Source organism: Eretmochelys imbricata, chromosome 1 (genome assembly GCF_965152235.1).
Source record: "Eretmochelys imbricata isolate rEreImb1 chromosome 1, rEreImb1.hap1, whole genome shotgun sequence".
Classification (NCBI taxonomy): Eukaryota; Metazoa; Chordata; order Testudines; family Cheloniidae; genus Eretmochelys; species Eretmochelys imbricata.
In genome coordinates, this window is record NC_135572.1 from 249,135,642 (window position 1) to 249,161,466 (window position 25,825).

Genomic DNA, 25,825 nt, shown 5'->3' on the forward strand with positions numbered 1-25,825 from the left:
TCTGCATAACCAAGTCCCTGAGGCTGTCTCCCTTAACCACGGTTCATCAGACTCTGTTCTAGGCTTCTAGAGCAAGACTGGACACCTTAATTTTTAGGAGGATAGATGCTGGTGTTTCTTTTATCATGGTCTGTTTGAAGATCCTGTTGGTAGCTTATGATTCTGAACCAGGAACAGGTGAAGTAGAAAATTGTTTACTCACCTCCAACTGTGCTTTGTTGACATGCTCTATTCTTAAGGGCCTCTCTCTTGCCTCTAAGGAACTGGGCAAGAGAAAGCCCAAAATCTCATTCACCTCTGTCTGCATCATAGTAGTCCAGGAAGCAGAAGATGAGTCTGACCATTGCATCTGTAATGTTTAATTGAACCACTGCTGAATGGTCTCCCAAATTAAGTTCTCCCTCTTCAGTCTCATTGGTGGATCTTTGATTTTTGCAACTGCTGTATCCTCTTGCTGTGTACCCTACAGAAGCTAAGCATGAACTCTGGGGCGAGTAAGAGACCAAAGCAGAGGAAGGCACCAAAATTCTGAAGCTTTTATTGAATGTTGCTTCCTGTCAATCCAAAAGGAAAAGTACAACCTATCTGTTCCAGGTTGGTGAAGCTTAAGGGTGCTGAAAATGAATGATTTCTAAATAATAGCCACTACTATGCTCCTCAAATCCTGATTACTTGCCACTTAAGTTGGCAATGCTCTTGGCAATTGTTATCATGCACAACGGGTGCTATTGGTTTTCTCTGTGGCCTGGGGAAGGAACATTTATCAGCAAGCACAACAATGGAATTTCTGTAGTATATAACAGAACAAATATACAGTGAATGGAATGCAAGAGAAGTACCTGGCTTCACAAATAAGACATGTGACTATTGTTCTAACATGAATAGGCACAGACTTGTGCCCAAGGGACAGACTGACAGGATGCCAGATATAACATCTGTATTTAGCGGTATGGGACCGTAGTGCTGCTTTGCAGCCTTACCAATGTCTAGAATTGAAAGACAGGTTAATATAAGAAAGAAGAAACCAAGTCTGTTCCTATAATAACAGAAGAATGTAAAGGAAAAAAAAAAACATATCATCCTCTATATCCCTGATAAGAATGCTCTATGCAAAGCTATTCAGTGAAACCCACATGATGCCAGTAAGATCAACTCCAGCTGTCTCCAGAAATAGCTCTATATCTATGCTTAAATAATTTTTCTTTTTTATGCTACTCTATGTTATCAGATAGTTCCAGTTTACCAGAAATAACTCTACAGAAATAGCTTTATAGCCATATATAAACAATTCTTCCTTCTGTGTGCCTTTAGTTTATCAAAAATCCTTCTAAAATCCAATGTTTATTTTTAAACTAGAAATTTGTAGACTAACTGACCTAAAGTATCAAAGCAATATACATAAGAACAAAATTACAAAGACAGAAGATTGAGTATGCAGTGGAAGAATGGTATATGGCAGTGGTTCTCAAACTTTTGTACTGGTGACCCCTTTCACATAGCAAGCCTCTGAGTGTGACCCCCCCCCCTTATAAATTAAAAACACTTTTTTATATATTTAACACCATTATAAATGCTGGATGCAAAGGGGGTTTGGAGTGGAGGCTGACAACTCGCAACCCCCCATGTAATAACCTCGCGACCCCCTGAAAGGTCCCAACCCCCAGTTTGAGAACCCCGGCATATGGTGTTATTGCCCAAAATGGAAGTGGGCTGGTGGTCAAAACTGATCCTTAGCTCAAAGCCACAGCATGCATGAACTTACTTCCAGAAAGTGCATATGGTGTAAATATGTTTAATTAAATTACTGTATAAATCTTTTATTGGGAAATTCTAATCATTTTCCACATTTACTCCGCATGTCTGGCAATCTGTATAACTTCTAAATGGAATTTTTAAAAACAAGAATATATCTGTTTGTAAGGGCCCAACCTTGCTTCCACTAGTGTTATCAGGCCTGATTCTGATCTCACGCAAGCATTATATAATTTATACTGGTACAAGGAGATCAGAATTAGAGACTTCAGTGGGAACAGGATCGGACCTTAGAAATGCACCTACATCATAATATTCAGCAATCTGGAACTGATGAATTCCACTCTTGCCACATGGCAAAGCAACAGCAACTGGAACCTGATGTTTTTCCACCATCCATCTCCATGCTCCGAGTTCTTCAGTCCCCTATGATGAAGTTTCCATAGCATGCAATGACATCTACAGAATAATGATATAATCATCTTATATGTATGTAGTTCTCTGTATCCCAAAAGGTGTCAAAGCATCCCAAAACCTATTACAGGAATCATTTCTCCTTTCACTGACATACAGCTGCCTTTTGTAATTAAAGGGCAGCAACTGTTTAACAGAACACAAAACATCAGAGAACAGTTTTCAATAGGAAGTAAGGAACGCCATACCAAACTATAGCTACTCTAAGAATTTAGGCAGAATGTAATTACCTGCTCTGGAATTTGGCCAGGTTTAGCATTAGCATCCCTACTACAGTAAAAAGTCCTAAGTCTATGATGACCACAAATTGATACCACAGCCAAAAAATAATACAGCAGCACAATGCAATCCAACAGTATACTGGGTCATTGGTTCAGAGGGAAGACTGCCATCTATTCAGGTGTCTTCACCATTTCCTTCATCATCCTAAACACTCCTTTAAAGTTTTGTCAAATTAATAACTAGAACTGATTTTGATTATTTTCCAAGAGCTCAAGCCAAAATAGTATGGTAAACCAAGCAATTACTAGAACTACAGCGAGGAAAACCAAGAGTCAGCCAATGAGTAAAAGGTAACTAACAATTGTACCTCAAATTGTTTACTGTTACCCATCAGTCATGTGAAAAGAGTACAGCCCATCATTTCCAGGCTGGTGGAACCAGAGAGTCTGATGTGACATTTCCTATATTAATGGATGCACACTGCCTTCTCTTGACTGATCAAGTGTGCTGCCTTACACATTCTTTGGGTGAGAGAACTGCAAAGTCAATCAGATTTGTCATTCTGGGGAAACTTGAGGCAGCAATATGGATTAGTTCAGAAAAGCGACAGTATCCACATATGTTCAGATTAACACTGTTTCCCAAACTCTATCTATGAAAGATATCTTAACATTTAAAAAACTTCCAAATATTTGGAAAAAAGGGGCTTAGTCCCCCTTCTTAAAACATAAATACAGTCAATTATGCAAAACTGTGCTTTGATTTGTGATGAGGACATACAGATAGTGTCCTCCAGGCACTATTTTTTTTCCGTGTGTGCTCTAAGCCCGAATTTGAACTAACATCTCTGACAGTGAAAGGGTACTGCACTAACACACCAAAATCACCTGCTCTCCCCCCCACAAGCTATCATTTTTAAAAGAACACACAGGATGATTCTTTCAATTAACCACTGTGGCATGTTTGTTTCTGTGTAGTGAAGAAGCTTCCCCATACTACATCACCAATTTATCTTAAAAGAACACCACAAGACATTCCCTTTTCCCCACAAGCCCACCAGTGGCCAGATGCTTTAACAGCACAGGGAAGGAGTATGATACTGAGTTCAGTATGCAGACTTGGCTACAGCTTATGCTATAGAGACACAGTAAATATATTGATTACACTACACCAATAATGATATGCTACAGGAAAGGAAAAGAAGAACCTCCTTACCATAACAGCCCACTTCCACCTTAATTGAATTGGCTTGTTAGCACTGATCCCCCCACTTGGTAAGGCAATTCCCATCTTTTCATGTGCTGTGTATTTATATCTACCTCTGTATTTTCCACTCCATGCATTTGATGAAGTGGGGTTTAGCCCACAAAAGCTTATGCCCAGATAAATTTGATAGTCTCTAAGATGCCACAAGGACTCCTCGTTTTTTCTCTTGACTTTCACTTTCATAGTTCATCCTCTAGATATAATTCACAAACAAAAAACTTGGTTTTAGGTTAGTTATGGTTGCTCTCGTCAAAATACACCATAAAAATAAATACAGAGTTAAGGATTAAATATGATTAAAAGTTTGCAAAATCAAGAACTCGGAATTTAGGACATGCCAGAATGAATGTTTTCTTATGCAACTTTAATTCAGCCTACTTATAAATATGCATTGCGATACAGTCTTTAATTACTGCTATCCTGGGAACTTGGAGTCCATCCCTACCTCAGCCTCCAAGTTCCTTTGTGATGCTGGAAAAGTCACTTAAATCAAACTTTTCATAGGTGATAATTTTTGGGTGTAATTAAAGACTGTATCATAATGCATACACACATGGGAGCCAAATTAAAGTTGAATGAGCAATGTTCATTTTTGTATTTCTTAATTTGAGAGTACTTGACTTTGTTTCCTTTTAATCTTTTTTAATCTTTAACTTTGTATTTCCTATATTTTTTATGGTTTAGTTTATTGATGACAGCAACCTTAACTAACATTAAACCAAGTTCATTTGAGAATTTCCTTAGTTTTTTTAATAGAAATAAAATCTTATACATATATGCCATAAAACTATATTGTACAGCAATGATTATGTTTTAAATGACATTGTTAATTAAATTGCAGCAGTATTGTTCATAGAATGTTGATGTATCATATAAACAAGACAGCATGAATTCAGTGAATCTCTCTGTGTTTGGGAGGGGGTGGAAGTTTTAATGTCATGTCAAGCTCCACAGTATTGAAAAAAAAGATAAATTTTGCAGCAACTTTTAAATGACTTTTTAAAATTGTCTAAGAAAATGGAGTAGGGTCCCATATCTATAATTTCCTACTTTTTAAGAAAAGGTAAATATTTAGAGAGCCAGAGTCCCCAATTTATAAGAAGCACATAAACACACATGAAAAAGGAGCTCGAATTTTGTATCTTATTTTCATGGAACCCTTTTTGAGGAAACAACAAACAATTAGCCTTTAAAAATAAATAGTGTAACTTAACACTGTGCAAACCCAAAGGCGCACAGCAGCAGTTTATCCTGTGTGCTCTGATTACAGTTCCTCCTGTGACTTTCTTTACAATAATGTTATGGTAGCCTCACATAAATCGGTTATCAAAGGCAGCTGTTGCCATGAAAACCAGGAAAACAGTGGCTCTCTAGAACGGGAGGGACTGAGTGATGAGTGGCTGATTTTACCTCTAATCACAGAATCATAGACTTTAAGGTCAGAAGGGACCATTATGATCGTCTAGTCTGCCCTCCTGCACAATGCAGGCCACAGAATCTCACCCACCCACTCCTGTAACAAACCTCTAACCTACGACTGAGCTACTGAGGTCCTCAAATCGTGATTTAAAGTCTTTGAGGTGCAGAGAATCCACCAGCAAGTGACCTGTGCCCCACGCTGCAGAGGAAGCTGAAAAGTCCCCAGGGCCTCTGCCAATCTGCCCTGGAGGAAAATTCCTTCCCAACCCCAAATATGGTGATCAGCTAAACCCTGAGCATGTGGGCAAGACTCACCAGCCAGACACCCAGAAAAGAATTCTCTGTAGTAACTCAGATCCCACCCCATCTAACATCCCATCACAGGCCATTGGGCATATCTACCGCTAATAGTTGAAGATCAATTAATTGCCAGAATTAGGCTATTCCATCATATCATCCCTTTTCATAAACTTTTCAAGCTTAGTCTTGAAGCCAGATATGTCTTTTGCCCCCACTGCTTCCCTTGGAAGGCCGTTCCAGAGCTTCACTCCTCTGATGGTTAGAAACCTTCGTCTAATTTTGAGTCTAAGCTTCCTGATGGCCAGTTTATATCCATTTGTTCTCGTGTACACACTGGTACTGAGCTTAAATACTTCTTCTCCCTCCTTGGTATTTATCCATCTGATATATTTATAGAGAACAATCATATCTCCCCTCAGCCTTCTTTTGGTTAGGCTAAACAAGCCAAGCTCTTTGAGTCTGCTTTCATAAGACAGGTTTTCCATTCCTCGGATCATCCTAGTAGCCCTTCTCTGTACCTGTTCCAGTTTGAATTCATCTTTCTTAAACATGGGAGATCAGAACTGCTCACAATATTCCAGATGAGGTCTCACCAGTACCTTGTATAACGGTACTAACACCTCCTTATCTCTACTGATGCATCCCAAGACCGCCTGATGCATCCCAAGACCGCATTAGCTTTTTTCACGGCCATATCACATTGGCGGCTCATAGTCATCCTGTCATCAACCAATACTCTGAGGTTCTTCTCCTCTTCTGTTACTTCCAAGTAATGCGCCCCCAGTTTATAACAAAAATTCTTGTTATTAATCCCTAAATGCATGACCTTGCACTTTTCACTATTAAATTTCATCCTATTACTATTACTCCAGTTTACAAGGTCATCCAGATCTTCCTGTATGATATCCCGGTCCTTCTCTGTATTGGCAATACCTCCCAGATTTGTGTCATCCACAAACTTTATTAGCACATTCCCACTTTTTGTGCCAAGGTCAGTAATAAAAAGATTAAATAAGAGTGGTCCCAAAACCAATCCCTGAGGAACTCCACTAGTAACCTCCTTCCAGCCTGACAGTTCACTTTTCAGTGTGACCCATTGTAGTCTCCCCTTTAACCAGTTCCTTATCCACCTTTCAATTTTCATATTGATCCTTTTCCAATTTAGCTAATAATTCCCCATGTGGAACCGTATTAAATGCCTTACTGAAATCAAGGTAAATTAGATCCACTGCGTTTCCTTTGTCTAAAAAATCTGTTACCTTCTCAAAGAAGGAGATCAGGTTGGTCTGACACGATCTACCTTTTGTAAAATCATGTTGTATTTTGTCCCAATTACCATTGACCTCAAAGTCCTTAACTACTTTCTCCTTCAAAAATTTTTCCAAGACCTTGTATACTACAGATGTCAAACTAACAGGCCTGTAGTTACCCAGATCACGTTTTCCCCCTTCTTAAAAATAGAAACTATGTTAGCAATTCTCCAGTCATATGTTACAACTCCGGAGTTTACAGATTCATTAAAATTTTTGATAATGGGCTTGCAATTTCATGTGCCAGCTCCTTTAATATTCTTGGATGAAGATTATCTAGACCCTTCCCCCCCCCCCCATTTAGTCACATTAAGCTGTTCAAGTTTGGCTTCTACCTCAGATGTGGTAATATTTACCTCCAGATCCTCCTTCCCTACCATTACCCCTCAGCTCCTCATTGAAGACTGAGGCAAAGTATTTGTTTAGATATTGGGCCATGCCTAGATTATCCCAGCCCTGCTCCACCTCAGGTATTCTGGTATGCTCCCCAGCAGCCAGGCCCACCGTCTCCCTCCACAGCTAGAGGAGACTGTCTGCTCCTGGCCCACTGCCCTCTTATAAGGGCTAGCTGAGTCCTGACTGGGGCGTGGCTACAGCTGAACCTGCTTCCCCCAGTCAGTCTGGGAACTGCTTGCTCCCAGCCACAGCCCTCTCCTAGGCTGTTTTAAGCCCTTTAAGGCCGGAGCGGGTGACCACCCCACCATAGGTCTCTATCCATATCCGGATCTGATCCTGGCGGTCTATAGCACACCCCAACACAATGTTACTGCTCAAGCAGTGGGGAGCAAAGGTGCACCCAGGCTTATCTGGTGTTACATTTTCCCCACATTTCCTAAAAAACGACATGCAAACTCAAAAACACATATTGGAAATTATTCCACTCCCATATTAATTAGTGGCTAAAATTTGGTTCAAATTTTCCATGGTATGTTTACAAAAAAGGGTTCCAAAAAAAAGGTGAGACCGTGTAAAACAGAAAATACTGATGCAACCTTAATTAGGATCTCGCGAGTGTGAGATCATAATACTTAATACATTATGAGTCAAATCCTGTTCACCTTATTTGCATAACTGTTCTAATAAAAGTCAACTGGACTATTCCCGGATGATCAAGATTTGGCCCTATATTTTCACAGTATTAGCATTAATAGCTACCTACATCTCAAAACAGTCATGGGCTAAATACTGCATAGCTTAATACTTATTCTGCTAAAACTCCCATTAACTCCAGTGGAAATTTTGTCTGAATAAGGACTGTAGCATTTGGTTGTATGCTAGATTTTGCAATAGCAGTGAGGGATTTTGAAGTCCCTTACATGCTTCTATTTTAGGTTACTGTGGAAACTTTTAAACCCTAAAGAAGTAAGATTTAAGTTTTGCTCTGTAACTAGTGTATGCCTTGTTCATAATTTACAACACTTTGTTGCTGGTAGAGGCTGAACCTCACCTCCTTATATTGATCAAACTGCTAATGCTAACATCACATGCCTGTCGTTTTGTCTGAAAGCTCTGTTTTATCAGAGACGCTTTTCCTTTTATTTGCTGTTGGCCCCGTATATCTCTCCCTTTTACAAAAATAAAAAATGATCACATTGCTTGGCTTTATAATATTTAGAAAAAAAAGATAAAAAATCAAATATTTTGTTATGACCTATTTTGTGATGTTTTAAAAATCATAAAGTATTATACTTTAATGAGGCAGCACCCTAAATGCCAAACTAGGGGGAAATACTTTTTAAATAATATTATATTATCAAATTTCATGCAGTTGCTAATAATAAAATCCACTAAAATCTGGTTTTGTTTTTCATATTGAAGTAGCACATCTGATCTTCTCAGGCACAAATGCTATTTTTAAAATCAAAAACTGCTTCTATAAATATTTCAGCTTTAATCACCCATAATTCAGTTTCCCTCTTTTCAAATCTAAAACTGTAGAAGGGCCTTGGAGAGGTTAAATAACTACAAAAAAATCTGAACACCCACATCATGACTGTTAGTAGCATTTCCCCATGTTCAAAGCAGACTGCCCATAATTCAGAGGACAAGACAAGGTCACTAATAAACATCAGTGAACTGTGTCTGCTTTTGCAAGTTCTGCATAAAAATAGTGCATCCCTAGGAACAGAAAAAAGACATAATGGATTGGTTTAATTCACATCAGAACACACATAAACACAACAAACTCATCAGTTTTTTTTATTGCAACAGTCTCTGACTCAACTATTTTGTAATGCCAGTAGCCCCTAATTTTGCCTTGGGTAAAACAAGTTTGGTAACTTGAAACAGTAAAAATTTCTAGATCATTTTCATAGCATGCTCTAATACCAAGAGCGCCAAATTCAGCGCTGTTTTAACTGAGCTTAACTATTTTGGCCCATAACACCTTCATTATACAATAATGGAACTGGATAGTAGGGTATATAAAACACAACATGAGTGACTCTCAGGCCAAATTCTGTCAGGGTTCTCTATGTCAGCTCCCATCAGAAAACATGCATGCAGTGGGGTGGGAATTAGTCACATACTGTATTTTCCATCCCAACCTACCACCTTACCACCAAAACCACAGAGGCAGCTGGACAAGAACATGTGGAGGGTATTCTTGTCATTAAGCTTAGGAGACAAGGACATCATCTATCTGCACATTTGTGCTTGTGCCACACACACCTCCTGACAAAATACTTCTGCACCTCTATCCTTAAATAGATTTATCCTTCTCTGTGAAAGAATAATCTGCACATAAATTGAGTCACAAACCAGAATACGCTTGGATGGTCATTTATGCATTGGGTCAAAACACGGCCCCTAATTCATTAGGGCCCACAAAGAAAGAGGAAGGAGCTACTGAATCATCTACTGTTGTATCAACTGTGATAATGAGAAAGGAGGTAAAAAACAGGTGGCCATCCTGAATACTCAAGCGACAAGCATCTTCTTAATTCCATGAAGGATCAAGGACCATAAGATCTTAACACTTTTGGACATCGCAGACTACACATCCTCCTAATCACCTAAGTTTGGAAATTGCAGGAGTCCCAAGGGTTAAGTCACAGAATACCTTTAAGTACACTGTATTTGAATAACTGGTATGCAACAGCTGTAAAAAGAAAAACAAGAAAAAGAAAAAAGGAGCAAGATATTTTATTTATCCTGTGCTTTCTCAACACTTATCACTATCTAAGGTACCATAATCTAATGAATTACATCTACACATACTGTATTTTATTCTTGCTTAGCTTTCCCAGTGTCAAGTCAATGTTAAAGTACCTTAAAAAAGGAAGGACAATTTTTCCCTTGGAAGTTGGCTTTTAAGATCTGTCTTCACTTATCCAAAATGTTGGGTTTTCACCCTTGACTTCCCAGCCAGCAGACACAGTAAATAAGTATGTTTGCACTGACATGCCTAGATGTCTTTCCCCTCCACTTGTGAGACACTGTGGAGGCTGATAGATTCCCAGCCGGGGGGTGGCGGAATGTGGTTCATAAGTGCAGGGTGATTTATTATTGAAACATGCATAAATTAACAGAGGAAATTACAGTTGAAGCTTCACACAAAACATTAGGTACTTTTCTAACCTCCATCTTTGTCTCTACATAGATTCTTACACCATGTCCATCACCAAGATATTTAAGTATCTCAGAAAATTATGAAGTATATACAGATTTCTCTTTCTCTGCTCTGCGTTCTTCTTTGGCTCCCCAAAGAATCTGGCCCCATAAAGGAGATTGCAGAGCATTGGAGTAATGGGCTCTCAGTGGCTTGTGTTGCAGAGCAAACCAACTACTATGTTTTGAAATAACTATAGCTTTTCTTTTTACGATGGTGATTTTGTACACAGTTACATAGATCTACAGTAATGGAGCCTGAAGATCACATATGTGTGGATCACTATAACTAAGTTTGAATCTGGCAGGGAGAGATGCAGGCTTCTTGCCAGCCAGAGGTGGAAAAGGTCATTTTTTGCAGCCGTGGCTATCTGGACATATTAAAGAGCGTACGAGAACACCAAGAGTGAAGACCCTCTTAATTTTAGTGCAGGTGCCCTCAAGGCAGAGTGATGAGATGGAAGTGGTAAATTCTTCAAATCGGGGTGGATAAAAATAAAAAAAAAATTGGATTTTTTTATTTAAATCGGATTTTTTTGATAAAATGCTTTTTGAGGAAAAAACCTATCTAAAAATAGTTTTAATTAAGATACATTATAGCTCAAAGATATCTCATCATGGAATAGGGATTATAAATTCTAATTCTATAGTATGAGACAATATATTCATGGAATGTTTAAGAAAAGATTTGTAAATGAGTTCCAATAGTTCATGGATTAGGGACCCAATCTTATGGGGTTCCAGGAGCTTTTGTATAGATTATTTAGGTTAATCTTTCTATCTACCCAATGGGACTCAGTGTTCAGTCTAGAAGATACCATCAGAAATGCTTAGTTTTGCAGTTCTCAAACTGTGGATTTGTGTCTCCAGAGATAACATGCTCGTTAACAGCAAAAATGTTTTTAAATAAATAACATATGGAGGTGAGAAATAACAGACCTTAACCTTATTGTCCCTCTGCAAATTTGTGTACACTGAGTCAATCCCTTACCTCTTTCTAAAAGTGCAAAGTTTCAGAAAGTTCAATGAATAGAAGATTGTTGGGGGCAGAATAGATCTGGACAAGGAGAAGAAGTCTGGAGAGAAATGTGAGAAGGGAGGGTCAGGCAGTAGAAACAAAGGTGAAACTGTTTGAGCAGCATACTCCAGAAGTCTTGAGATCTTTCAGAGTGTAGCCTTCATTGATTTGAGATCCACCATACCATTCTCTCACAAGAAGGGAAAACCTATACTGGCAGCAGGCTATAAAAGAGACCCAGTTTGGGAATATTTTAGTGAATTTCCTCTACCTGTGGGTAAGACTGGCATGCGTGCAAAATGCAAATGGTGCAACAAAGAAATGCAAGGCCTGGTTGCCCAAATGAAACAACATCATGAGAAGTGTTCCTTCTCAAGAGGAAGCTACGTTGAAGATGATGAAAGGAACATGTCTGAACATGCAGGATCTTCACGTTGGTAAACTTCTTTATTTCCGACTTCTTTCTTAAGGACTGCCTGTTTTCCTTCTGGACTATTCTTGAATTTTCATGTTTGAGCAAAAAATATAGTTGTTACTCTATGGTACTATCATTTTAGATGCAGTTGTGATAAAAAATAAATAGCTGAAATAGGCAGATCATGATTTAAATCAAATCCATCCTGTTTCAAATTGCTTCTCTCTTCCCAACAGCATCACCTCAGTTTCTCTCAAACTGTGCTTCAGCCAAGCTACTCTTAATCTATTTGCTGATCTGAGCCAGATGTTTGGATAACTATGAAATGGTAGGGTGGGTGAAAGCTACATAAGAGTAGGCCTCAGTTCCCAGGATTAGAGAGGCAATGTCTGCCAGTAAATAGATTTCCAATGTCATACAGTTAGAGAATTTAAGACCAGAAGGGACCACTAGATCATCTAGACTGATCTCCTGGGCAGCACAGGCTACCAACACCACCCAGCACCCACATACATACCCAACAATCAAAATGAGACCAAAGTACTACAACCCACAGGAGACTAGACTGTTATGTGTCACAGGCAGAGAATAGGAGGGACCAAGAAGTACCGGTGCCTAAATCCCTTGCAATGGCAGGGAAATGGTTAAATGAGATATACCCAGATAATTCTGACAACTGACTTGCACCTGCATGATAAAGAGGAAGGCAAAAAAATCCCAAGGCCACTGCCAATCTGACCTTGAGGGAAATTCCTTCCTGATCCCCATATGGCAATCAGTTAGATCCTGAGCATGTGAGCAAAAACCAACCAGCCATGCACCTCAGAGAGAGAATTCTTAGTGCCACCCCAGAGCCCTGACCCCTCCCTAATGTCCCATCTCCAGCTATGGCCATCTCCTAATGCTCAAGTGGAAAGAGAGAAAAACCTCTCCCAGAATACATTGGGGGGGGATCCCTTCCTGACCCCTGCCTGTGACCAGCTGAAACCCTGAAGCATGAGGTTTAGGAACATAGGACATAAACTTAAAGTGAGCCCCAAGGCTGTTGAGCCCTGCCCACTACCACCACAAACAACCGTGTAATACAATTGCACTCATAAATTTGTCCAGCTCTCTCTTAAAACTAATTAACTTATTTGCCCCCACAACTCCTATTGGGAGGCTGTTCCAGAACCACACCCCTGTTTAGAAACCATCTTCTAATTTCCCACTGGTATTTGTTTATTGCCAATTTATATCCATTTATTATTGTGTCAACATTGTCCTTTAGCTTAAATAGCTCTTCACTCTTCCTGATATTTCCCCCCATAACGTATTTATGGAGAGCAAGCAGATCCCTCTCCCCCCATCATCTTACTTTTTGATCAGCTAAACAAGCCAAATTCTTCTAATCTCCTCTCCAGGATAAACCCTCCATTCCCCTGATCATCCTAGTAGCTCTTCTCTGCACCTATTCCAGTTTAAATCCATCTTTCTTGAACATAGATTACCAGAATTGTACACAGTAGTCCAAATGAGGTCTTACCAGTGCCTTGTACAATAAGATTAATATTTCTCTGTCTTTCTGTGTGATGCTGGGCAAGTCACTAAATCCAGACTTTTAATAGATAGCCATCAACTGTGTGTTCTTCATTTTCTGAGTGCCCAAGTTGAGGCAACTAGGATCTGATTTGCAGAAGTGTTGTGCACTCAGAGCTGCAACTGAAGTCAATGAGAGCTGTGCTGTGAACCAATACCATTGCCTGAAAAATCAGGCCATAAGCATCTCAAATTAGGCACCCAAAATTAAAATACACTTTTGACACTAATGCTTTTATTTCTCAGCTTCCCATCTCTAAAATGGGCATAACAATACTCCTTGATCTCATGGGGTGTTGTGAAGATAAATTCACTAATGTTTGTGAAGCACTTAGAAGCTACAGTGATGAACAGCATAGAAAAGCCCATGAGGTTATCAATAATTCAGTATTTAAAAGCAGAGTTCATCCTTCCTGTGCACAGAATGAGGCAGGAGTCCTGAGGAAAATATAGTATGTGATCACGTAATTAAAGACTAAATCATAATGCATATTACTCCTGGGGGAATTCTGTGCCACTGTGCATTTGCCTAATTAATGAGCTATGCATATTTTTGATTTTTTGCACAGAAACAAAGCATCTGCTGGAAAAGTTGCTGCAGTTCCGCTTTTTGCCCACCTGAGGGCATGGTGCTAGAACAGAGCAGCCTCAGCAGAAAATAACTTTGTCTGGAAAGTTGCTGCAGTTCTGCCTTTTGCCCATCAGAGGGCACTGTGGCAATAGAACAGAGCAGTAGCTAGAGAAGAAAAAGAGCCTGCCTTCCTCACAGTGCCTGTTAGGCCAGGTCAGGAGACAGGGGCTACAGGGAGATAGTATGGGGCTGCTGGGGGGGGGTCAGACAGGGGCTCATAAGGGCTAGTGGGGGAGGACAGACTGGGTTAGGGGCTGAATGGGAGTGGAGGCGCAAGGCTACAGGGGGAGGAAGATGCAGGGCCACATGGGGATGGGGGATGGGGTGCAGGACCACATAGGGACAGGGGGTCGCTGAGTGGGGGCACAGAGACAGAAAGGGACAGGGGGGTGCAGAGCCACATAGGGACAGGGGGTGGCTCAATGGGGGCACTGAGACACATGGGGACAGGGGAACGGGTGCAGGGCCAGATGGGGACAGGGGCAGATGTGCCTGACTGAATGGGAGAGGCTAGGGGTCAGCCAGGGTCTGCATGCGGGAAGCTCCTTAACAATCCCTCCCCAGCCTCCCAAAAAATCCTGTTACATACTTTTCCCACCCATACCCAACGACCCTCCTAGTTCATACCCAGGCTTCTTCACAGCAATTACTTCCCTCTCCCTCAGCTCCTCCTTTACCCCTGACTCTCCTAAGCCTTTGCACTGCTTCTGGGATATACAGTTCTGTATTGTAGTTTAAATGAATTATTACTCTGAGTTATGTATTAATATGCCTAGTAAAGAATCTATTTGTCAATAAACATTTCCTGGATCTTTTTTGTTGTCTGTATTGTTACAGACATACTTGCTGACAGGTATTTTGAAATAAATAACTGAAAATCATTGAAACTGGTGTGATTATATCATGTTATTTTGACAAATAAAATATGCAGAATTTTGCAGAATTTGAAAATATTGTGCGCAGAATTGGGTGGGGGGGTTTGGTGCAGAAGTCCCTCAGGAGTAGCATATGCATAAGGGAGCCAAATTAAGGTTGCCTGGACAGCCTTAGTTCTTGCATTTTCTAACCTTTGTGTGCTTGTTTTGCAACATGAATGTTCTTTTAATGTAGTTTTTTGTATGTGATTATAATAGAAGGCATGCAGTCAGCAAGACAGTTTGAAATTCCAGCTCATCTCTAGAACCCTAATGGAAAATTAGATTGATAGATTAAGCATGTGAGATAATAGGATCTTCTTGTTTGATTAGTGGTGACTGGGATGCCTTACTTTTTTGATGATTTATTCTCAGTATTTTTGGAATAGAAAGGTTGAGCAGAAAGGCCAAATTAACAATAAAGAGTCTGATCTGGAAACAAATCCAGACACACAGATCCCTACTCTGAATCCAAGTGAAATCACTGGAATTCCATTCTAAGGATCCATACCCAAACATCAGTTTGCAAAATCAGGCCGTTATAGAGTGATCTTAAATCTGACATGATCACTCGGATACAGCCAGCACAACTTGGCAGTTCCTAATCAAAATGTATCCTTCTGTTCCTTGTTTACTTAAGTAAAGCCCAGCTTTGGCTACCAATAGAGGGCATGGCAAAATTGCCCACTTCAATGGGAGAAAGATTGCCCTGGTGTTTATAATATTAGTTTATAAAAACCAATCCATTATTTTAAAGTAGTTAAATAAATTTGAATGCTTTCACTTCTGTTGTTGTATCCTATTTGATACCAGTTATAACACCAGCAGATCCAGTTTCCTGCTTTTGAAAGGAGCTACCATCGACCAATGCATTAAAAATAAAAAGTAGGATTTGTAGTTTGGGAGATAAACTATTCTGAAATGAAAATCGAAAGGTTTTAAATATTTCTGAAGATGTAAACTATCAGCTGTAAAAGATCAGAAGCTTTGCTGGGAGACCAAACACCTGTATGCATCTGAATTCCTCCTTTGGGTGAATCAATTATTTAACTTTATTTTTCAGCAAGCCACTGTTTTCTTCTGTCCTTTAACAGGATGATCAAATGTTCTGCTTTTCAACAGTGCTATTATGCAATGTCTTACCTTGAAAAAGTAACATACTGCCCATTAGAAAAGCAGGAAATGTTCCCCACCATGTATTTGTACAGGTGGATAGTACACAGTGAGAATACTGAGAATTTTGTTTTTCACCAGTTTATATCCTGTTACTGTTTGATGTTTTTGACATTGCAAGGAGTATGTATGAATCATTTATAAGGCTGAAAACTTTAAATCAATTTAATATTTAGTGCAAGAAATAATGTTAATAGATTGTTATGGCTGAGAATTTAAATGTACAAAGTTCAAGAAACTCAAAAGTTACTTTTGCTGCAGCAACTGTAACTGAGCACTCTTGTGCACGTGCAATAGTTTGTATAACTCTATATTCTGAATTTGTCTGTATAGACGATATGTGTGTATGTTTGCATGCATGTAGTTGAGATATTATTTCAAGCACCCTGACTTTTGTGAATTTAAACGGTCAAATCTAATGTTCCAAGAGCATACATTTTTACATTCAGAATCTTTTTCTTTGTTTGTTTTTTTAGACAAATAGAAGGGGTGAGAGAAGTTAATTGATCAAACATTGAAGTAATGCTTATTTCACTATATTTCACAAACACAAGTATGGATCTTCAGATATTTGCATAACAGCTTGCACATATCTGGAGTACCAAACCTGTCTTAAAAATATAGCATAATGAAATAAATACACTAATGTGTGTGTGTGCATGTGTGTGTGTGTGTGTACCACCTTGCCTCTTATTTTCCTTTCCTAAACAGCTTTTCTAGCCTACTCCACACTCTTGTTGGCTCCTTTCAACCTTATCGCTATGATCACACCCACTGATGTGTGGCTTATGCTTAAATATGCAGAAGCCTCTCCACATTGGGCAACTCCACAGTGGACTTTCTCAGTGGCAGATTTAACAGCCAGCAAAATCAGCAAATGCTAACAGGCCCCCCAACACCGCCCCCCATCTCCTTCTCCCATCTGCTGGTGATAGAGGAACAAAATAATGGGCCCTGGTGCAAGTTTTTATTGTGGTCCCCCACATGACATGACATGTCCCACATTCAAATAAACTCTCACTTCCCCCACCTCCCATACTCATCCCTGCCTCTCTACCCATGCTGTGCTGTCCGCTTTCCCTGTCCGGGGCCCTGCACCAGTGCTGCTACCATTAGAGTCCTCACCACTGCTTCCACCAAAGCCAGAACTGCTGTCATTGGAGCCAGAGTCACAAATTACCACTGCTGCTGCCACCAAAGTTACCGTCAGAGCCTCTACGAAGAACTGGAAGCCAGTTCCTGCTGTCCCATATGAATTTGCCCTGCCAATGGGAGGGAAGGCTCTGTCATTGGCAGTCCCACTAACCAGAATTCATGGAAGATCCACCATTTTGGAGGCCCACTTCCCAGGCAAATTCTAATGTGGGCAGTGGACCAATGCACTGCTCACCCTAGAGGTTCTAGCAGGCCACAGACAATGGCAGTAGCCTGCACCAGGCATATATTGTGTGGCTGAGCAGCCCTCAGTTTGCAGGGGCCCTCTCAGCGCATACGCCCCTGAGCAGCTGCACCAGCTATTTCTCTGCCACTGCCATCTCCTCCCTGCCCCCTCACTCAATTTTGGGGCCCTATCCTCACAAGTAACTGAGTCAGTCACCATGGCAAGAGGACCTTTCGCTGCCTGCACGCTGATGCAATTGCATGGGTTGCATGTGTCTAACACTGTCATTGGTCCCCAGCCACCATTTTTATAGGGGTCACAGGGGACCCACACTCACAGTCCTGCAATGCCTTTGCAAAGTCCCACAGCATTTGAGCATGCACAGCAGTGGCTGGTAGTAATAGAAGTTTCCTACCCATCCTACAGCAGTCATAGCCATTGGGAATTCTCCGGTGCTGAAGAGGCTACTGTTGGGAAATGTAGTTTGTTTCCAAAGGTCCTGTAGATGAACTTGAAAGGAACAAAACCAAAGGCCCTGTCCATGAGCAGGTCAACAATGAAGCGAATCAAAGCAGTCTTCCCGCTGGAATGGGTTTGACATTCCCATATGATAAAAGTCACTTTCAGGATTCAATTTTATCACATGAGCAACTGTGTATGCTTGTACAGCTTGGTCCCTGGCAGCTCTGAAAGTGATAGGCCAAATGGACTGTTTCCTTTTTCTACAAACTTTCATTTTTCATCTTCATTTTACAGAATGGAAAATGTACCACATGAAGATTTGCATGTCAAGTGGCTTAGCATACTCATATCTTTCAGTTTATGCATACTGTCACATTTGTTGACTGTTCGGGGATACAGAAACTCGAAAATCAACATGGTTAAGAGTGATTGGAAGATTATGCTAAAGTCAACATCTGTTCATAGAAGGCGCAAACAACATGTGCAGCCACATGTGGCAGCTCTACAATTTGCAAAGAGCCATAGTATCAACGTATGTTTTGATAAACAAGCATTTGAAAATATTAGGAAATGGCAAGAAATCTTACAAATATTGTTTGACACAGTCAAAACTTTAGCTAGTTTAGGTCTCCCCTTCCATGGCCACCATGAAGTTCTGGAGACCAACCATTATGGTATTTGCTTGAGCATCAGTAAGCTACTTGCCAGATATAATACAACATTTGCTCAACATATTGGTGACACCAAGAGAATCAAATACTTGAGCAAGACAATTACTGATGAACTTATAAATCTTTTAGCATCAGAAACCAGGAGGGGCATTAATAGCTGCACAGCAACTAAGTTTTTTACTGTAATTGAAGATGCAATTATGGATATTAGCCATGTTGATCAAATGGCAATTTTCACTTTGTTAATATGCATCATATAAAAGGAAAAGTAGATATAAAATAGCATTTTGTAAGCTTTGGGCAGTAATTGAGGCAGATGCTGTATTCCTGTGTGACAAGTTAACTAACGTTTTATCCTGCAATTATGGATTGACCCCAAATTCATGTCTGGACAGGGATATGATGGGGCCAGTGTTATGGCTGGAACTCATGAAGGACTGTAACTAAAAATGACAGAATATCATTCAGGCATGGGAGACAAAGTGTATGCACCCTATACATCCATTGCCCAGCACATCAAATTAACCTAATTTTGGTGCATGCTGCTGAAAATAAGGTCAGTTCAGACCTGATGGTTTTCTTCAGTGCTTTGCAGGAAATACATAAATATTTCACAGACTCTAACCATCAATGGGAAAAACTAATGATTATGTCCAAAGATGATCTTTATCTTCAAACTCTTTCTCAAGAGAGTACAGTTTTGCAAAGGGAAGAGGAACTTGATGATGTACTTCAAGGCCTTGAAGAAGTTGACAGGATTGATGCAGCGGGTGAAATTGAACAGGCTTCTGAAGAACGAAGAAGACCTTTACATCTAAAGGTATGCTTCAAGACTAGATGGTAGGGTTGCCCACTCTGATTTACACTATTCTGGGAGATTTTTTTTCCAACATGATGTAATGTCATTTTCTTAAAATATACTATTAAAATTTTCCGGATTGCTTTCAATAGTCACTGGGAGATTGATGCCAATTCTGGGAGACTCCAGGCCAATCCTGGAGGGTTGGCAATCCTATTAGATGGGCAGCTTGAATGAAAGCCACTGAGGGAACAATAGTAAATTTTCAGAGTATATTTGAATGCCTAGAAGATGAAACTGCAGCTGAATGCAGGAGTAATGAGGACATACATAGAGTAAAAAGCAACCTGTCCTTGATGGCTTAGATGTTTTACCTTAATCTGGTATGGTGGCATAGGATCTTAGTTATCATGGCTGCAGCCTATGGAATCCTTCAGTCAAAGAAAAGTGACCTGTTCCAAGGCCTCTGGACACTTGAGAGCATAGTGAATGAGTTCAGCAAACTTAGATCTGAAGAAAAATATGAGGAAATTATAAAAGCATCTGAGAACAGGTTGGAAACAATGGGTTTTGAAAATGCAATCTATCCAAGCCACATGAAGAGATGTATATGCTGCATGGATGATGAATTTCCACATGATTCTATGTTAGAAACAAAAGATAATTATCAAAGGAAATATTTTGAAGTCTTAAACAATATGATTGAGGAACTAAAATCTCAGTGTGAGGGATTTCAAGAGCTAGCTACTCTTTCTGGTTTCCTCCATCCCAGGCGATTTCAACATATATATTTAGAAGAGTCAAAGGAGGAAGTTCTTAAACCCATGGTAAAATACTTATATTTTTGTTTATATTTGGGGTTCACAAGATTATGTCTTTCAATAAGTATATTATTTTACAAAGGAAACAGAGGTGTTCATTTTGTCACTTGATTTTGTCACTTGATTTTGTCCAGAGCTATTTGAATTTCAGAGTGTCAAGTTCTCTTCATGATTTTTTAACAGAAATGGAAATGTTGTGCTGACTTTTCTCACCATACCAACTAGAGTGGCTAGTGCCGAGTGAACAATGAGCATACTAAGGTGTGTCAAAAACTACATGCATTCAACGCTCTCACAAACATAGCTGAGTGACCTTGCTCTGCTTGCAATTGAGAAAGATGAGACAGCAATGTTGGAACTGGACATCATCATAGGACAATTTGCCAAGGAAAAGTGTCACTGTAGTGAGAGGCTCCAATAATTGGAAATACACAATTGGGTAAGATTCCACTTTTGTTTAGGCCTATAATTTTTTTTTTTTTTTATTTTTTTTTTTTTAAAAAGCCTCCGGTGATGTGACTATCGGGCCCCATGCTAGGGTGACCAGATGTCCCAATTTTAGAGACAGTCCCAATATTTGAGGCTTTCTTATAGGCTCCTATTACCCCCCACTCCCACCCCCTGCCCCGATTTTTCATGCTTACTGTCTGGTCACCCTACCCCATGCTGCGTATTTGCTGACCATGCGCCAACCCTTAAATCGGCCTCTGCTTTCTATTGTAAGGTAAGTACAATTTGACAGACAGCATACAATGAGACCCAGTCTTATTATCCCTGGTAGCTCCTGGAAATCTTTATGTAATGCTATATTAGTAGTAAGTCTTTACTGAATTTGAAAACAAGAGGGAAGATAAATCAATATAAATGTACTTTTGCTGATATTTGTTTTTCCCCCATAGTCAGCATGGGAATATCATAGCTACTGGTAGTAAAAAGTGTGGGAGAACCTTAAAGGTTTGGTTTGAATAATTATCCAGAAGTTTGGATGCTTATCCAAACTCTTTTAGTCTATAGTTTTGAACTGGAAATCTCATGAAAATAAACCCCTGCCATGAGATGCCATGTGAATAGTCTTTCTGTAATATCCTGGAAGTAGGAAATGCAGAGGTGCATAAAAAAGGAAAAGGCTCGTCTTAAAAAAAAACTTAAAGGTTCACTTTATGTTTGTTTCTACATAGGGTGACCAGATGTCCCGATTTTATAGGGACAGTCCCGATTTTGGGGGCCTTTTCTTATATAGGCATCTATTACCCCCCACCCCCATGTCCTGATTTTTTACACATATTATCTGGTCACCCTACTTCTACTGAATAAACAAATGTTTGTCAGCTTTTCTATTATCCTAACTAGCTCACCCATCTCCATTTGCTGAATAATGACGACTCCTCAGTACCTTAGGGCAACTATGAACCAGCAAAAGTGCAGATTTGGCTGGGCCAAGGCTCTCTTTCTTCTAACAAAGCAAAAGGATTTGCCAAATGCAAGGCTAAATCTATTCAGAAAATCATTGTATTCCTTTAAAATGGAATCAAAATGGAATTACAAGATAACAATGCAGTTAACAACATTCCAGAAGATATCAGACCACATAAAAGACTTATTGCTTGAACATTTTAATTTATAAAAATATATATTGAATTTTTTTCCCCTTAGAGCTGGTTTCAAAACATTTTAACAATCTAAAACACCACCTAAATAGCTCACTTAGTATATATTATTTCTGGTAATGATAATTTCCCAGATAGGTTATTAAATATAGTTTCTTACATTTACATGCACCTATCATCTCTAAGGATACTGCAGCACCTTACAAACACCACCCAGTACTGGAATGCAGCCATCTTTGGGGTGGAATGTGGCTGTTGTTCATCAGCTAATATTAACAATACTAAGGTGACCGGTATTTTAAAATGCAAAATTGGATTGTCTGTCATGGAGTTGTGCATGGACAGTGGGGCTAAACATCCACCAACAGATGTTAAGCTACAGGCTTTCAGCCTCCCTTCTTTCAATTGTGCCTCTTCAGTTGTCCTTACTCTTTCTTTTTCTTTAGATACTCAGCCACTTCTGCAACCACTTAAGCCTTCCCCTTTCTAAGGAAAGTTTATAGACTTCTTTTCATTCTCCCTCTCCCAAAGTCAGCAATTCTACCTCTCCCTCCCCAGACAGCTAAGCTATCCACACCCTCTGATGGTCTGCTTAAAGAACCTTGGAGCCCAATTTCCACTGCTCGGATTGGCTGCCTGTGCTACAACAGCAACAGCTTTTCTCTTGGCTCTCCTCGGACAGGCTGGACTCTGTGGCCACTTCCCGTGAGCTGGTTCTATCACAACCTCTTCTGACACGTGATCACACAATGGACTGTGGGACCTATAAGTAACCTGTCCTCCTTTTGGATTCAGAACCCAATTCTACAGGCCCTTAAACAAAATTCCTATTGACTTGAATAAAAAGGATGGCAGGAGTGAGTACTGAAAATGGGCATTCTTCTGATCACATAAGTAGTTATTAATTAATTGAACTCTGAGAAGAAAGCCACACCCTGTTTATGAGAAGCTTTTTTAAAGCTGACTAGTAAGACAATAGCAGGCATCAGGAGAGTCTAACAAGAAGTCTTAAGCTGTCTGCTTTTTTCTGTTGGTTGGTTGGTTAAAGAGCACAGATGCTTCTTTGGAGTTCAGGGAAAAGGGTTACACAGGATCCAGTGAAGGTTAGTTTTATAAGATTGAATTGAGGTAATAATGAAATTAATAGATTTGTGCAAACATCACTCAGCCAAAAGAAAAATGAGAAACCTCATACACTGCTCATGGAAGTTTCTCCTCAGGAAATCCTTGTAGCTCACTGTTCCCATCTAGCAAGTTAATGTGCCTGTAAATTTCATCTGACAGACAACACATTATAGCATCGGCATCACCAGAAAATGAAGAAATCAGACTGTGGAAAGTAACTACCAAACACCTTCAGAGTACTCAAAGTGTACCAAGGGAAACAGATTCACACAAGTATAATAAACCTAGACTTTGCTATCAGCTACCCACTGGAGTTTGTGGTGTTAATACCCTTGGTTTTCAGTCCAGAATCTCATTAAAAGTGCTTAAATCTGCTATTGGCTGCCCACAGGAGGCCCCTGTGGACCAGTCATCTCTAGTGTAAAATCAGGGATACATTTTGCTCACGATTTCCCAGAGCATCACTGGCAGAGCTACAAAAATGTTAGGTCTTTGACTGCCCAAATGCTTCTCCCAGTGTCCATAAGCCCTAGTGAAATACAAATAACAAAGGTAATAATTTAAAGCAATATCAATCTAACAACAAAATGCAGTATTTCAAACTTTCAGTATAAGGCTGTAATTGCATTACATTGTGCAGTCACTTGTGGATCATTATTGCAACATTCCATGTAAAGAAGATTCCAGGGCCATCCTTAGGCATAAGCAGCATACCTAGCTGTTTAGCAAAAAGAAAAGGAGTACTTGTGGCACCTTAGAGACTAACCAATTTATTTGAGCATAAGCTTTCGTGAGCTACAGCTCACTTCATCGGATGCATGAAGTGAGCTGTAGCTCACGAAAGCTTATGCTCAAATAAATTGGTTAGTCTCTAAGGTGCCACAAGTACTCCTTTTTTTTTTTTTTTTTTTTTGCGAATACAGACTAACACGGCTGTTACACTGAAACCTAGCTGTTTAGGGCATCCGAAAATTTGGGGCACCCCTGGGTCTTAGTGTCCACCCTCCCCACATCTTCCTATCCCTGTTCTGACCCTTCCTACAGGCTCCCACAGCTAGCTGCTGCAGCCTGGTGAGTCTTCCTCTGGAGGGGATCTAGTACCTTAAAAGTGAAAAAGTCTTCCAGCCTGCCAGACCTATTAGCACAACATTTAAACTGTTAAAAGAATCATTCAGTGGTAATGAAGCCATTTAACAGGCATTTGCCAACCCCCAGGTATATACTGTCAGAATCTGAATTTACTGACAAAAACAGTTGTGCATTACTGTAATATTTACTCAGAACATGTTAATCTACAGGACCTTAGTTTAAAATTTGCTTTAAAAATATTTCATTAGTGTGTTGCTGAAGATTATAAAATCACATCTCTAAAAAATCCTTGCATAGATTTTTAGATGCACAAGCTGAGCATTCATCTTTAGCCTTAAATGCTTGGATCTTCAGACACATAGTTTTTTAAATAAATCCTTCAAAAGACCACCCTTATCTAAAATACACATTTTAATTTTAATGACTTTAGTCCAAAAAACTTGCTTCCAAAGTCTTTCTGTCCATCCCTTTCTCCCTTCATGCCCCTGTTGAAGAGAGCCCTTAAAGGGACAACACCCCTTTCCTGCCAGATCGCTGGACAAATGAGTTTCCCTTTCTTTACTTCTGACTATTTGATGAACTAGTTTTAAGAGCACCCTCCAGCAAAATCAGTACCTTAGTAAGATATAGAATCCTTCGTTATGCCTAAAATCTTTAGAAACATATTTTTTAAAGTTGGCAAAATTTTATAAACCTGTCTATTGTTATTGAGATCACACAAAGTAAATTAGTGTTCCCTTTTTCTAAAAGCAATGAACATTGATATGAACACACTAAACCTCTGTGACTGATTAATTTAAAATAATGTCTTTGTTTCAGTGAGTTAAATATGTAGTAATCTGGAATGATTACTTTATGAAGGCTGAGTACATTTAAAATATAAAATCAGCTTAGAAATACTGATTAAGAAAATGTAAAATAGAGAAGAGCTGCATCATGTATTCCATAATATTTAATGTTGTATTCAGCAGGACAGCTGACTTGCCCTTACTAACAAGTTTTTGCAAATAAATCTCTGACAAACTTCAGGGTATATAAAAAAACCTGTGACTGACATTTTTTATTCCCAAATGTAGTGCTTTTAATTAGGTACCTCCTGCATGTCCAGTCTTCACCATCTGGCATGCAGTGGAAAACATGCTCCATTTTCTTTCAAATGAAATTGCAGAAGAGTGTTTTTTTCAAATGTCATTTACTTCATTTGGGTTCAGGGATTTAGCTGGAAGGGGGTGAGCAGAGAAGGGGAGGGAAGAGAGGAGGGAGACAGTGGGGAGAGGGCAGAACCTGGGCAGAGTGGCGGGGCGGGGCCTCGGGCGGGGCAGGGGTGAAGTATGGGCAGGGCCACAGGCAGAAGAGGTCGGCTGGGGAGCTAGCCTCCCCAAGCGGCAGCTTCACCCACCACCCATGACAGCAGGTAAGAGAAGGTTGGCTCCCGCACACCCAGCTTGCGCTGCTGTCTCCTTAGGCAGGGGCTGTATTCACAGAGCCGAATACGCTGGTGCTGCACATTCTGCGTGAGGGAGAGGGTACGGGCGTCTCTGTGGGGAAGTGTGACTCTCCGCTGCCACGATTGCCTGCTTAAATACTAGTATGGCAATAAATGAGTAGCTATAGTAAGTATCCTAAAGCAATATTCTATTAAATGAGTACAAGTTTGGTGCTCTCATGGTAACAATATTACTTTACTGGTTGTGTAATTCAAATACTTGCCCTTTATTATAAAGGACTCAAGATGGTTGCCTCATCAGAATATAATCTTGTGTTAGACTAGGGATTATAATTCAAACAA

The 25,825-nt window shown here is 39.9% G+C and overlaps 1 protein-coding gene across 2 annotated transcripts in view; it reads right to left on the reverse strand.

Annotated features, from left to right (window-relative positions):
- Window positions 1-25,825, reverse strand: part of CACNA1C (calcium voltage-gated channel subunit alpha1 C) — a 709,385-nt gene that overhangs the window by 648,970 nt on the left and 34,590 nt on the right. The window lies entirely within an intron of this gene.